A 13,875-nucleotide genomic window follows, 5' to 3' on the forward strand; every position below is an offset into this window, starting at 1 on the left:
AATGGAAGACGTGGGGATTGTTTTGGTTTTAGGTTATATGCAAAATTTATAAAATGGCTGATCACACATATGAGAATCCTAGGTGGACATTTATCAGGTCCTGAAATAAATGCAGCTACTAGTGAACTGCACGTAATAGCAATTATTTCCAGCCATGTAGGTGTTGAGGGGTGTCAATGGGGGCACGGTCAGTGGTGTCGTGTAGGCTCTAGCTATAGCCTGTGAATATTCAAACCTGAAAGTCTGTAGGCTGACAGGTCCTGGTGTAGATTTGTCCAACAGTGCGGCGCCCACCAGATACATCAGGAGGTCAACTTAGCATCGACTTATGATAAATGTCCCCCAGGTCTTTATTTATTGATGGAAGTAGAGTAGTAAATAGTATAATAGTAAAAGAAGGAGTTGAGGTTCCAACTCCACATTGCAATATTAAGTTTACATCTTGTGTCTTTTTTGCCCCAATTTTCTTTTTGCTTTTTGGATAGTAGTAAAATAAGGTTTTTGTTGCTTTAATTCACAGAGTTGATGCCTTCTATGTACTGTAACTTAGGTTAGCATCTAAAGGAGTTGTACACCGCCGCCATTGAGCGTATATGAAAATGCGGAGCACTATTACAAGCAAGAAACCTCCAGCTCGTGTATACAGCATGTACGGTCGGGTGTGACTTCAGCAAGACTTGAAAAAGTCTGATTAATAATCCCTCTTCTCCTAATTCTGAAATGCTGATCAGTTCATCAATATGTTATGACTCTCTGGGGTTCCTGGTCCCTGACAACTGAGAGGACATTGATTTCTATTACCCCAGGCATAATCTCCATGTAGAAACACTATCTGAACATGCCAGCTGAGCCCTCGACAGTCATAGAGGTAACTTGTGCAGTCTCTAGGGTGAGATTAATTAGCACTTCTCCAAGATCACATCCTCATCACAACTGTTGGCTACGTGGGCAGCTGCAGAACTGGAAATGAAAATGATTAACCCAGAGGCACAAAAGGTATATGTGAAAATCCCAGCGCTCCGGGCAGACCCGTCTAGTTGGCATAGGAAGCAGGATGTGGTCAATTAGTCTAGAAACTATTTTTTTAGTGGCCAATAAGGTCTTTAGTCATATAGAAGCAAGAAAATAGAAAAAATCTATATGTACCATATATGGCAAGATATTTATACAGGCAGTCCCCGGATTATGTCCAAGATAGGTTCTGTAGGTTTGTTCTTAAGTTGAATTTTTGGGGTTTCTGTGACAATTGGATTTTAAAAATGTTGGGTTGTCATAAGAATCAGGATTAACTATAAAGCTTCATTACAGACAATAAAGCTTAATTGTTTCAGCTGATTATTGTAGCCTGAGACCAAAGTACAGTAAATTACCAACATCCAGAGGTCCGTTTGTAACTAGGGGTCGTATGTAATTCAAGTGTTCTTAAGTAGGGGACCGCCTGTATATAAAAGAAATCCTATAATATATTTATTAAGTACCATAAACCTTTTTGGATACATCGAAAGGTTTATGGTACTTAATGGTCCCCTACTTAAGAACACTCGACTTACATACGACCCTTAGTTACAAAAGGACCTCTGGATGTTGGTAATTTATTGTACTTTATACTTAGGCTACAATAAACACCTATAACAGTAATCACAGGTGTCTGTAATGAACCTTTAGTGTTAATCCTGATTCTTATGACAACCCAACATTTTTAAAATCCAATTGTCACAGAGACCAAAAAAGTTCTGTCTGGGATTACAATGATAAATTATACAGTTCCAACTTACATACAAATTCAACTTAAGAACAAACCTACAGACCCTATCTTGTATGTAACCTGGGGACTGCCTGTAAATGTAAATGTGGGGTTTTGCAGCAGGTTTTTTGATTCACAAATTTACCTCCTGTTCATGTTCTTTTTTTTGTCAGAAAGACAAAAATGTACGGTAATTGTTTTAATAGTATTAAATAATAATATTAAAATAATATTTTAATGGCTGAAACTAAAATTATGAAATAACCCCTCCTCAGCCAATTGCAATAGTTATATTCCACACGGTTACAATCGAGGACGGGTTGTCTGTTCCTTCTTCAGTCAGAAGCCTTGACCTCGGAGAAGCTCGGTACTTGGCACATTCTCTCCATCTATGGGAAAGAATCAGGACCGGCGTGTAGATAGCTCATGTACACAGTGTATATACTCGGTGGCACTACACAAGTGCTTTGGATTCTTGATCCCCTGGCACACTTCTTCATATAAGGCCATGTTTAAGACTAACACCTGGCTCCTCATCATCATCTCCATGTAAACAGTGATAAAATAACAATACCGAAAGATTTTAAAAACATCCTCGATTCCTTTGGGTTAAAGGGAGACGCACAAGATGATTACTCTGAATACTCAAGGCCTTTCATTCAATGACTGGGTTATGTAATAAGACATACACACACATTGTGTACATAAAAGACACTGCACGGATAGATCATCCACATCTGGGCAGCTTCAAAGTCACGGCTCGTGTTTTTATACATAGACTGGACTTAATGGATGTTAGAAGGGAACACAAGTCCTGATAGTTTATGCCCAACCTGACCCTCTGTGCAGGATGTAGTAAATGCTGAAGAATTTCCTGAAATCACTATAAATCACAGATTTTATATACAGTGGCGGGGCTCCGTGTTATACAGACATTATACCATCAGCATACGGGATTACGGGAGGATTTAATTTATCAATATAATATTAGAAATTCTAGGACACCTTCACCAGTAGCTCCGGGCAAGTCCCTTCAAGTCCAGATCCTCAGAGGAAAGGCATCATAAGCAGGATAGTTTTCTAATCCCGAATTGGGTTGTAGAGAGTGTGTGTTGTATAAAGAAAATACTACTATCTCAGACTGGAACTAAATTCCATGTATTTGTATCTGAAACTTAAGTGTCCTTGAAAAATTACCATACTTACCGTTACAAGGTCAGTTCACTACCGTAAAATAGAACCTGATAAACATCCGCTCGTACCTTTGATCCATGAGGGTCTGGATGCATTGGATTCTGAATTCACTCTAGTGGGGCTTCTATTTGGTTCCAGACAGACATCCTTATGGGGTAATTTTCGTTCCCCCACAGATCACGACGGTCATACTAAGAGAAAATCGCCTCCTATTATGTCTGCCACATGACTGTGTGTCCTGACCAACACTACTCCAGGTCCTGCTTCAGAAGCGGTCACAGGATAAAGCAAATGAGCATCCCAATCTTGTGCCGGTCCATTCCGTGGCCCGATGCAGCCAACATCATGCCCCGATGCGGCCAACTTCGCGCCCAGCCCAGGGGGAAAAGTAAAAATTCCTATCTGTGCGCCATCAAGCTTTGTATGTCATTATCAGCCTTGATAAATCCTCCTCTACAGTATGTATAGAGTTCCACGTCATTCCCGTTTCACAGCATGAGGTTGTTTTGACAGCGTTAGTACAATCACAAACATATCTGCTGCATCTAAACTGACTTTTAGGATCAAATTAAAAAATATATGTTGAATTATAAATAGAATTTTATTTAAAGGGATTCTGTCAGCACCAAACCACATATAAAATACCACAAAAAGAGAAAGACAAGTGTGTAAAGGTTAAAATATAGTAAACTTTATTGAAATTCACAAACAATAGCTAAAGTGTCCTATATGCAAGATTAAAAACATTTAAAAAGTGTACAAATACACATCCATATACAACTAGGTGGGTCAGAGCCTGGTAACCAGGACCCACCTACGGCCACAGATCACAAGAGAGTATGTCAATGCAAATTCCTCACAACAAATGAAAATGGAGCCCTGACCACTATACCTATAATCTATCCAAAAGAAATATACTATACAGTCCAAGTACTCACAAGACCAAAGCCCTTGTTAATGATGTCGCTAGCCAAAGGTCAATTGCCAATGCAGAAGGAAACAGGGAACAGTGGTAGTCCCATAAGGTTGAAGAAGGGATGATCACATAGGTATAGAGCAGAACAGAGCCCAAGGTAGTCAAATGGTTCTGTATAGGACCCAAGTGGGAGGAGGAAATGCCAGGTCACAGAACTGTGGCCGAAGGCACCCCACGCGTTCCGTCGCCTAATTGCGACTTCCTCAGGGTCCCCCCTGTATAGTATATTTCTTTTGGATAGATTATAGGTATAGTGGTCAGGGCTCCATTTTCATTTGTTGTGAGGAATTTGCATTCACATACCCTCTTGTGATCTGTGGCCGTAGGTGGGTCCTGGTTACCAGGCTCTGACCCACCTAGTTGTATATGGATGTGTATTTGTACACTTTTTAAATGTTTTTAATCTTGCATATAGGACACTTTAGCTATTGTTTGTGAATTTCAATAAAGTTTACTGTATTTTAGCCTTTACACACTTGTCTTTCTCTTTTTGTGGTATTAGCTTGTCCCTTAGTGTGTTGGCGTTTGCTATACTTATTGTACTAGCGCATGTTCCACGTTGTTTGGTCGCACATATAAAATAAACATCTGGCCATGTATGTGGAGGCTTCTGCAAAATGAATTAATTACATTTTTTAAGAAGTGTATTTTTACGGACCCACCTCACAGCGGTCCGGCGTATTCATGAGGGGGCGCTGCTTCTTCCCCGGACAGCCCCTCCCACACCATAGATTGACAGTGACTTCCACACTTCATGCAGCAGTCACCTTCACCCCATACCGCCCCCTCATGAATACGCCGGACCGCTGTAAGCTCGGTCCGGTGTTCTGAGGGTATGGCGCTGCAGAGTCTGCAGGTTTGCGATATAGCTAGCAGTTTAACACTGCTAAAATGTGGTAGCGCTAGGAGCCGCTTACTTTAGCAAGAAGCTCCTAGTGCTTTTTTTAGGGTGACAGGTCCTCTTTAAAAAGTATTGCATTGAGTGAAGCTGTGTGTGTCCATTCCAAAAAAAAACTGACCGCATGTGGACGATTTTCACTGTTGCGCAGCTCTTTCACGGAAATATTTGTCGGAATTTAATGCCAGCAGCTCTAAATAACTTTATCCTTCTCAATTTTGTCGACACTTCTTGTTCTAGCAAAAAATAAGCGTTAAACTACTGCTCGGTGTGAACCTGGCATAACAGTGTCCAGATTAGCATCTGAATTCTACTGAGGAGACCTTGCATTTCTTCTATGGTCAATAAAGACCATCAAGAAGTCTTGCTGGAAATGTATTCCTGTGTACACTCACGCAATAAATTGTAAAGTTGGGTTCTTTCTTTGAAAAGTCTGAAGTTGATGTTTATCAGAGCTCACAGTTGCCTTAGACAGTTTACAGCACATTTGAGACACATTAAAGAGAATTAAAGCACTTACCTAAATTGTCTTGCTTTCCTCAGCGCAGGTTATATAAAGGAACGATCCATAAAGCACTATTAAAAAAAGAATGTTGATGTGAGACTTCAGAAGTAGCAGTCAGGTGTCACAAAGCCCACATTCACCGAATACTTTCTATTTGTATGTGCTTTTTACATATGCTTTGTGCCTGAAACAAGACTCATAAAATAAATATTATGAAAACAGATTGGACTAAATAGTATTCCACAATAGAAAATAGACGTACTGTATGTAAAAGGGAACAAGCGTCATGTTAAGAACATTCTGCAAAGAGGTAGGGAACCTTTCACAACCTCCAAATGAACACTAAGGCCCCACATTTACTAACCAGTTAAAGGGCTTTTCCCACAAAGTAATTTTCTGATCAGTGGGGGCCTCAGTGCTGAGACCCCCACAGATCATGACAACGAGGGGTCCGTCTGACACCTAGTTGCTCCATCAGACTAATGGAGCAGACGGCCGCGCATAAATCTCTATGGAGCTGACGGAGATCCCCGAGTGCAGTCAGCTCCATAGAGATTAATGGAGCAGAGCGGTCATGCGCGGCCGTCTGCTCCATTAGTCTTACGGAGCGACAAGGGGTCCGACGGGGGGTACGTCATTTTGGTGATCTGTTGGGGTCCCATCACTGAGATCCCCAATGATCAGCAAGTTAGGCCCTATCCTGTGGATAGGGCATAACTTTTGTTCATGGGAAAACCCCTTTAAGCATGCGGTAGGTGCCCACTCTCCACGAACCTCCCGAACTCCTGCATCCACCAGGCTCTAGCATTTTTCCATCAAAATCAAGCATGATGACCCAGGGACACTTACTACTAGATGCAAGCACAGTGACTGTGGTAACCTTCTTCCTTCCAAAAATCAACTTTTAAAATTATGCAAGTGAGCCAGAAAGACCCCTGTGCTGAAGATTCACAGGCTGTTACACTGTATAGGACTCACACACTGTGCTCTGAAAATTCATCTGCTGCAGCAGAGGGAGGGGGAAGTGCTGAGAGAGCAGAGGGGAAGTGTAGCTGTGCTGTAGCCTGTGAAACTACAGCAGAGAGTAGCTCTGGTAACGCCCCCAGTGTATCACTGGTTTATCCTGCTTGATTTTGATGGTAGATTTCCTTTAAGTGCCAGACACGTTCTGAAAAAAAGGATAGGTCCAGTATATATGTCCATGCTCCAAATATATTACCTGTATGGGACTTGGCAAATCCAGAAAATATTCACACAGACACACTACTCTCCTTAAAAAAAAATTGCCAAATGTTGGCAACAATCCGGATAAGCACTAAGGTTTTGTGTCGCCCGTTTCATATTTATCTTTTATACTTTACATAATTTTATTCAGATTTTTTTATACATTTTTTGTAGTTCCAGGATGAAAATGAAACACTTCTAGATCACAATCACTGCAATTACAAAGTAAAACAACCTAAAAGACCCTTCCAATGATAGAGTCCTATAGGTTATGATGATGACGACAGGAGAGCATTGAAAAACACCGCACCAATCACCACCTTGTCTTTACAACGGCAAGTCTCCTATGGCATAATAAAACATGTGGAGTTAAAGGGGTTGTTCTCCCTAAATGAACGAATAAGCAGAGCGGTCACGGAACACTATGAAAGCACTATGGAAGCTTCGGAAAGTGCTGAGTGCAGTGTATGGTTATCTCCGTTACTGTTATAGATTGTGAAAGTCAGTGCCAGAGATTGCCAAGCGCTGTGCTCAGCAATCTCAGACACTCAAATAATATTAAAAATGGAGTGGCAGGAGACATACCCGACCTGTCGCTTCATTCAATTAGTAATAATGTTACTAATCATCTGCAGGAGTCCTGTGATCGGTGGGGGGCTCCCAGAAGTCAGGACCATCAATTAAATTGTTTTATCCTATACTGTGGACAGGGAATAGCCACAGTACGAAATACTATATATTACTATTTTATTTCCCTATTTTGAGTCCTCCATACACAATAGATAGAAAACTACCACAACTTCCTATTTACTTGTGTTTAGCCGACTATCCTCCAATGGGTAGACGGCCTGGACTCTTCACCAATGGCAGAGGTCAGAGAAGATGGGGTTCCGGTATGTTGGAATTTAGTTTTCATAAGAAAAGCTGTGACCAGATGTGTTAAAAAATTGTGATTTCCGTTCTCTAAAATGCACTTTAAGACGAGTTGATCAGATGATAGCTGGTGAATGGACATATACAAACCAACTGTTTCATAGGAGGCCAAAAACACAGAACAATTTATAAAAAACCTACTCAAACAGAGAAATAGCATACAACTTCCATGCAGATATTATCCTTGGCCAGATATAAAGCGGACAGTGACAACCACAGAGTCGCCATGTTATCCATGGTGAAAGGTTCTCAAACCCTTCCGACACCGAGCCCATAAAACCGATGTTTTCCACAATCAGAAATATTTTCTTTTGTTTCCTTCCAACCTCGACGCTCTGCGAGACGTATTTTATGTTCTGCTCTATCACTAGAGAATTACACCTCCCGCTGTGTATCAAATGAAGAGGCCTTATTCCTGTGTTTCAGTGCTCAGGATTTCTCCAAAAAAATGAAATAAAAATACCGGACAAACACATTACTCTCAGGAAAGAAGGCAGATCAATATATTATAACACTGTTGTATAGAAAAAGATGGCAGACTGATGGGGTGATGAGATGATCACCGTGAAGACGTCCCACTGATTTTGCCCCCCACTGGTTACAGATGGGGACATCTAAGGGTGGTGGGACATGTGGTGTTTTTAAGCCGTTTTTGGGCTGTTTTTAGTCAAGCGTTTTCAGATCGTAAAAAAAATGCATCCGTTTTTTGACAGGTTTTATCAATTATCTTAATTAAAATCGCGTGTGTTTTTTATGATCTGAAAACACACAACTAAAAACGGCCCAAAAACGCCACGTGTGCCATCACCCTAACATTTTGCTTTATTGTGGACTATCTTGTCTCTGGTCCAGTCCCTGGCCACATCATATGGACCAGCACAACTGTTCGTCAATTTACACTATTGGTACCTCTGGTCATCGTTACTGACATTCGTGTAACAGAAGTTCCAAGGGTCAATGACCCGCACTGACAAGTCACTCCAACAACGTCTAGTGGTCCAAGCAGGCCACTAATTAGCAATAGTGGATCCTCTGACCTCTGGAACTTCAGGCCCAGTCAGAGCGGTCGAAGAAAAGAGGCCCTGGCACAAAGCGATAAACGAGAGCCAGAGCAGGGCTGTCCCGGCCCAGGTCTCCTAGAAAAAGTTTTAATCACACCTCCTCTGATATGGAGATACTCATAGACAGTGGATATCTCGGACTCTGTGGCACCTAGAAACACCAGTAAGAGATTCTCCGTCTACAACATATCCGGTGAAAAAGACAGGATTGAAGGACATAGCAAGCTATGACTTTCCATCCTTCAGATACCTTCGCTCAGCATGTAATGAGAGGAAGCTGGTAAAAGGCATGAAAACTTGGCAGCCCGGAGCTCCGGACACCGCGTCCTAATGATCTGGCTTGGTTTTAGTCTGGTTTTCAGGCGATCCTGGCTTGTCGAGATTAGTGAAGACCATCAACGCGATCACGATGAAGAGGACATTATGTGAGTAGGTTTAGTTTAACTTTGGTTACTCCGAGGTAGATTTCATTTAAGGAACCCCTTGCCTACCCCCTGCTCTAGACTGGAAGTTATTTGCTCCAAAAACTGTGACTATTCACCATGACTTGAAAATATGGCGCTTCACAGAAAAAAAATGCTAAAGAGCCGCAAAACAAGAAAGGAAAAAAAATGAAAATAGTTTGATAAATGCCCCTTATGTTTAGTTACCAAATAACTCAAATAATTACAATCAGATCCCTTTCTTGGTGACAATGCGTTCAATTGATGGTCACCTACGCAGCCAATCGGAAGGAGCCATGCTGGCCAGGGATTGGTTGCATAGTTAACTGCCATATAGAAATGGGGAGGAGCATGTTCTGAGTGTAGATGTTTTAGGCATGTTTTTCAGTGAAAATGAATAGCATCCAGGCTGCTTAGGCAGGGGAGGCAGCGGCGGGGTACCCATAGGAGGGGGAGGCAGCGGCGGGGTACCCATAGGAGGGGGAGGCAGCGGCGGGGTACCCATAGGAGGGGGAGGCAGCGGCGGGGTACCCATAGGAGGGGGAGGCAGCGGCGGGGTACCCATAGGAGGGGGAGGCAGCGGCGGGGTACCCATAGGAGGGGGAGGCAGCGGCGGGGTACCCATAGGAGGGGGAGGCAGCGGCGGGGTACCCATAGGAGGGGGAGGCAGCGGCGGGGTACCCATAGGAGGGGGAGGCAGCGGCGGGGTACCCATAGGAGGGGGAGGCAGCGGCGGGGTACCCATAGGAGGGGGACGCAGCGGCGGGGTACCCATAGGAGGGGGACGCAGCGGCGGGGTACACAAATAGGAGGGGGACGCAGCGGCGGGGTACACAAATAGGAGGGGGACGCAGCGGCAGGGTACACATAGGAGAGGTATACAGCGGCAGGGTACACATAGGAGAGGTATACAGCGGAAGGGGACACACAGGAGAGGTATACAGCGGAAGGGGACACACAGGAGAGGTACACAGCGGCAGGGTACACATAGGAGAGGTACACAGCGGCAGGGTACACACAGGAGGGGTACACAGCGGCAGGGTACACACGGGAGGGGTACACAGCGGCAGGGGACACACGGGAGAGGTATACAGCGGCAGGGTACACACGGGAGGGGTACACAGCGGCAGAGTACACATAGGAGAGGTATACAGCGGCAGGGTACACATAGGAGAGGTATACAGCGGCAGGGTACACATAGGAGAGGTATACAGCGGCAGGGTACACATAGGAGAGGTATACAGCGGCAGGGTACACATAGGAGAGGTATACAGCGGCAGGGTACACATAGGAGAGGTATACAGCGGCAGGGTACACATAGGAGAGGTATACAGCGGCAGGGTACACATAGGAGAGGTATACAGCGGCAGGGTACACATAGGAGAGGTATACAGCGGCAGGGTACACATAGGAGAGGTATACAGCGGCAGGGTACACATAGGAGAGGTATACAGCGGCAGGGTACACATAGGAGGGGTACACAGCGGCAGGGTACACATAGGAGAGGTATACAGCGGCAGGGTACACATAGGAGAGGTATACAGCGGCAGGGTACACATAGGAGGGGGAGGCAGCGGCAGGGTACACATAGGAGAGGTATACAGCGGCAGGGTACACATAGGAGAGGTATACAGCGGCAGGGTACACATAGGAGAGGTATACAGCGGCAGGGTACACATAGGAGAGGTATACAGCGGCAGGGTACACATAGGAGGGGTACACAGCGGCAGGGTACACATAGGAGAGGTATACAGCGGCAGGGTACACATAGGAGAGGTATACAGCGGCAGGGTACACATAGGAGGGGTACACAGCGGCAGGGTACACATAGGAGAGGTACACAGCGGCAGGGTACACATAGGAGAGGTACACAGCGGCAGGGTACACATAGGAGGGGGACGCAGCGGCAGGGTACACATAGGAGGGGGACGCAGCGGCAGGGTACACATAGGAGGGGGACGCAGCGGCAGGGTACACATAGGAGGGGGACGCAGCGGCAGGGTACACATAGGGTACAGATAGGAGGGGTAGACAGCGGCAGGGTACACACAGGAGGGGTAGACAGCGGCAGGGTACACACAGGAGGGGTACACAGCGGCAGGGTACACACAGGAGGGGTACACAGCGGCAGGGTACACATAGGAGAGGTATACAGCGGCAGGGTACACAGCGGCAGAGTACACATAGGAGAGGTATACAGCGGCAGGGTACACATAGGAGAGGTATACAGCGGCAGGGTACACATAGGAGAGGTATACAGCGGCAGGGTACACATAGGAGAGGTATACAGCGGCAGGGTACACATAGGAGAGGTATACAGCGGCAGGGTACACATAGGAGAGGTATACAGCGGCAGGGTACACATAGGAGAGGTATACAGCGGCAGGGTACACATAGGAGAGGTATACAGCGGCAGGGTACACATAGGAGAGGTATACAGCGGCAGGGTACACATAGGAGGGGTACACAGCGGCAGGGTACACATAGGAGGGGTACACAGCGGCAGGGTACACATAGGAGAGGTATACAGCGGCAGGGTACACATAGGGTACAGATAGGAGGGGTAGACAGCGGCAGGGTATACAGCGGCAGGGGTACACATAGGAGGGGTACACAGCGGCAGGGTACACATAGGAGGGGTACACATAGGAGGGGTACACAGCGGCAGGGGTATACAGCGCATGTATCAGTGCTTTCCCTATAGATTACCCAGATATGTGCCATGTACAGTCCAATAACATGACATGCACAGAGTTACACAAGGGGGAATTGCTATTTATGCATTTCCCCAACATCCTTCCACTGGACTGAACATTCTGCGTTGAGTCCAGTGATTTGATATTGGGTCCGGGGACCCGCTCGTGGGCAATGGGCGTGTCTAGAGAGGACTTAGAGGGGTCCTACAAATACATGGCATAGTAATGTGTGTAACAAGTGAAGCCCTGCACTGTAATACAGTGTAATCCCAGGAATGAGGAAGAGCGCAGGGCAACTGGCTGTGCAGAGCATTGCACCTCGCCAGCAGGCGCGACGTTCTGCAGAGCAGCCATCTGTCCGTGCAGAGGCCTCGTACCTAGTGCGGGTCCTGTGTGCGGCGCCCCCTCTCCTCCTCTGGCCGCCGGTGTGCGCGTGCAGTGGGCGGGAAGCGCGGGCGATGTGGCGGGCGCTGCTGACGCTCTGTCCGGTCTCTGAGGGAGGCTGAGCCTCTGTGACACGTCGCACAGTGTGCACAGCGCCGAGAGTAGGGATCTGAGCCAGACATGATCCCCATTGCCTCCAGGCGCCATATAGTCACATTACCTGAGGCGAGGGGCACCAGTCACACCAGTCTGGGGGGTAAAAAAAAAACATTTAAGGTCAATTTCATCTTTTTTTTTTTCATCTTTTCTTATTTTCAGTCCTCCATGGACATTAACCCTTTCTTTGCCGAGCCTTTTTTTCCATTTTCGCGTTTCCGTTTTTTACTCCCCTCTTTCCACAAGCCATGTTTTTTTTTTTTAATTTTTCCATTTTAATTCTAAACAAAAAAAAAAAAATGTAAATCTTTTGTCCCAAAGAAATACTCTTAGTTTTGCCATGTTCTTTTCCATAGCTCAGTGCATGGACCTGTGTACAGTGTCATTTTTGTGGGACACGCTGACGTTTTCATTGATACCATTTTGGGAATTGTATGACCTATCGCAGTGATGGCGAACCTTTTATAGACCGAGTGCCCAAACTATAATCAAAATCCTCCTTATCACTGTGAAGTGCCAACATGGCATTTTAAGCAGTAACTTATTACTACTTGTTCTTCCACATCTTTCAATTGTATCGGCTACCTGAGGCCACCAATACAGTTGAAAGAAGGAGGGCAATTTCAGACTCTCATTGTAGCTTCTCTCCAGGGTCTCTCTGTACAGGAAGAATGGTGGGTCCAGCAGGATTACCTCCAAAGATAATGCACTTCTGTTAAACCCTTCTCACTTTTCCAGCAGTTCCAAACAGCCAATGAAATGTTGCTTTATAATAGCACTGAGAATCGCTTACATTGCCTGGAACTGCAGGAAGATTCAGTGGATTTGGCCCTGTTCGGGGAGATGGCCTACGTGCCAACAGAAAAGGCTTTCAGTGCCACCTCTGGCACCTGTGCCATAGGTTCGCCACCACTGACCTATTGTATGATCTATTGATCAATTTTTATTTTAATTTTTATATGTTACAAAATGAATACCAATATAGTGTAGAGTTAGGGGATCTTGGCAATACACTCAATATCAAAAAGTTGAAGTACATTAAGAAAAAATATAAAAACTCTATATAAGGAAAAATATAGTCTTTATTAAACATACACAAATATATAATGAAATGTATAGGCACAAGAATGGAATATATTAAAAACTAAAATACAATGCATGTGGAAAATGAGTAGCCATCAGGGGCACAAATTAGCAAGGAAATAAGGGGGTAATATAGGGTAAGTCGACATATGGACACCAATGAACGGCACATATACATATGCAAATAGAGAGGTAGTAAGACCTGAGAAATAATTACCATACCACAGATTAAGACATGCACTGCACGACCCCGACACGTGTTTCGCGTAAGGCTTCTTCATATTTTTGCTAATTTATTTAACTGAACTATTAACCCCTTAACGCTGAAGCCACTTTTCACCTTCCTGACACGGACCATTTTTTAAAATCTGACATGTGTCTATTTAAGTGGTTATAACTTTGGAACGCTTTAACATATCCAGTTGATTTTGAGATTGTTTTTTCGTGACACATTGTACTTCATGCTGGTTGGGAAATTTAATAAATATATTTAGTATTTATTTATGAAATAAATGGAAATTTGGCAAAAATTTTGAAAAAAACTATGTTTTCCAAATTCAAAATTTTCTACTTTTTGG

General features: G+C 44.6%; 1 protein-coding gene across 3 annotated transcripts in view; it reads right to left on the minus strand.

Moving 5' to 3' along the window:
• Nucleotides 1-13,875, minus strand: part of TRIQK (triple QxxK/R motif containing) — a 328,700-nt gene that overhangs the window by 58,488 nt on the left and 256,337 nt on the right. The window contains exons 1-2 of one of the 3 annotated variants that reach the window (XM_072151534.1): nt 12,052-12,224; nt 5,333-5,388 (exon numbers count right to left, since the gene is read on the minus strand). The exons of 1 other annotated variant lie outside the window; for it this stretch is intronic. The gene's annotated coding sequence lies outside the window, so the exon portion shown is untranslated. Of the gene's footprint in view, nt 1-5,332; nt 5,389-12,051; nt 12,225-13,875 lie in introns of those variants that run through there. One more of the 3 variants, XM_072151533.1, reaches the window with a different exon arrangement.

The sequence above is a fragment of the Engystomops pustulosus genome, chromosome 5 (genome assembly GCF_040894005.1).
Source record: "Engystomops pustulosus chromosome 5, aEngPut4.maternal, whole genome shotgun sequence".
Classification (NCBI taxonomy): Eukaryota; Metazoa; Chordata; class Amphibia; order Anura; family Leptodactylidae; genus Engystomops; species Engystomops pustulosus.